Source organism: Papaver somniferum, unplaced genomic scaffold, assembly GCF_003573695.1.
Source record: "Papaver somniferum cultivar HN1 unplaced genomic scaffold, ASM357369v1 unplaced-scaffold_18, whole genome shotgun sequence".
In the NCBI taxonomy this organism is placed as follows: Eukaryota; Viridiplantae; Streptophyta; class Magnoliopsida; order Ranunculales; family Papaveraceae; genus Papaver; species Papaver somniferum.
This window is the reverse complement of record NW_020627707.1, coordinates 7,731,412-7,733,769: the sequence shown is the minus strand read 5'-3', so window position 1 is coordinate 7,733,769 and position 2,358 is coordinate 7,731,412. Positions and strand designations below refer to the sequence as shown.

Genomic DNA, 2,358 nt, shown 5'->3' with positions numbered 1-2,358 from the left:
AGAGCAATCAATTGTGACAAGCATCAAAAACAGTCGATATCAAGCTTAAAAGTAGAGAACAAAAAGAAGTAAGGAAGACAAACCAATTGATAGACAATAAGATAGTCTAGTAAATAGTATGTCACAATTTATAAGAGGCCAAATTAGCAAAGAGATGAATGTAAATTTTAGGGCAAAAGACAATGCAGTTTCAATCAGAAGACCTAAAAGAAGGGAGAGTCTACATAATTAGTAACCAGAAGGTGTTATAACACAGGTGCAGTCTAAATTATCAACCAGGTTAGACTATAATTTAGGGGGAAATATTGAATATATAATGAATACTTTCTTAGCATTGGAAGATATCAAAATCATTAAATACGTAGAATACTACAGATTTTAACATAAAAAATAAAATGGTTTAATATTTTTTCAAGTTGTAGATAGACTACTATTTTGAAAATCAATCATGTTTAAAGGCAGTCGTTCAATAAAAAGGAAAAATCAAGCGTAAAGGCCAATTTTAAAAATCTAATATAGATAAACACCTATTACGTAGTAAAAATACTCTTTTATTTAATGTCGAGGGAATATCATTTTTGATATTAATAATTGTCCTTGAACAAAGTACAATAACAACGAACATAAAATTGTACCAAGTATGACACATTATAATCAAGTGAAAACAATTCAAGATTCTAAACAAACAAATAAGAAAGAAGGAATCAGATTGAACAGAAATCTAAGTCGATTGATCAAGCATCATCTAGCATATTTTCACAGCTTTCCATCTGACATCCGAGTGATAGCTTTCTCAAACTGGCTCCATCTTTGTTCTAATGTTCCAGTATATCCGACCGACATTCTAATCAACCCTGGAGATATCCCCGCCAATTCTTTCTCCTCGTTATTCAGCTCACTACTAGTACTGCTCGAAGAACACGACATAAGTGTTTCATAATAACCCAAACTCACTGCCATCAAACCAAAACTGAGTACAATTTTGCAACTGATTCATTAAACGATTTGCTCGATCCTCGGTTTCCATGTCCAAGCAAAGAATTCCACCAAATCCATAGTCTGGGTTGGCTATTGATTTCAAAAGTTTGTGATCAGGGTGTTCTTCAAGCCCCGGGTATATGACTTTCAAGCCCATTTTCTTCATTCTTGTTGCATATGTTAAGGCTCTATGACAATGAGCTTTCATTCTTAAGCTCAAGTGAGGGATCCTTTCCGACAGCTCAAATGCAACTTTAGCATTCATTGTGGGTCCCAATAACATCAATGCCCCTTGATGAAGATCCATCATAGAGTTCACTACACTTGCCGGCCCACATATCGCACCTGCGTTGTTAAATTATGAATAAAAAAATGTTTTTGAGGAAAAAAATCCAATTAACTGAAAGAAAAAATAATAATAAAGATAATCCTTGAATAACAGATATAAAAAACATTTTGGTGTAAGAAATAAAGAGTGACATACCTGCGATGATATCGGCTCCCCCCTGATATATTTGGAAATACTATGAACAACAACATCAGCACCAAGTCGAGCCGGAGACAAAACCATAGGTGCAAAAGTATTATCAACAACAACCATAACACCATTATCATGAGCTATCCTACAAAGCTCAGACACATTAGCAACATCCAAAGTTGGGTTAGAAATTGATTCAAAATACAACACTTTCGTCTTCCCTTCCACGATCGCATTTCTAACACTCCCCAAATCCTTGACATCAACAAAGGTAGTTGTGATATTACAAACTCTAGGCAGAAAATGTGTTAACAAAGCATGCGTACCACCATATAAGCATTGAGAAGCAACAACATGTCCACCACTGGAACATAGCTGCATCAAAACAGACGATATAGCTGACATACCACTTGAAGTACAATAAGCAGCTTCCGTACCTTCCATTGCTGCCATCGAACGGCTAAGATTCAAAACTGTCGGATTAAAATGTCGGCTATAAATGAAAAAATCCCGATCAGCTCCTAATTCACCATTGAACATTTTTCTCATAGTGTCAGGTTCCATCACTGTAAACGTTGCCGACGCTTCAATTGACATGTTTACCCCTCCATGCTCACCGAACTCGTGCCTTGCGTTTGCTAACGCCGACGCTGGATCAATCCGATCACCACCGTCCTTAAACAATAGGGATGCTTTCTTCGACGTGATAAAGGTTTGTTTATCGGCATCTTTTGATCTTTTCTTGCTAACGGGATGAGCAACAACTTTGACACTGTTTTCTACCTCTGCCATGGATGAAATATAAAAACTTGATTAAAGCGGCTTAGGTTTTGAAGAAACAAAGGGAAGGCAAAGGGAAAATTGTTTAGTATGGTAATGAAGATGTATGGCGTACTATATAT

The 2,358-nt window shown here is 36.2% G+C and overlaps 1 pseudogene; it reads right to left on the bottom strand.

Annotated features, from left to right (window-relative positions):
• Nucleotides 1–535: 535 nt before the first annotated feature.
• On the bottom strand, nucleotides 536–2,358 carry LOC113337763 (annotated as a pseudogene).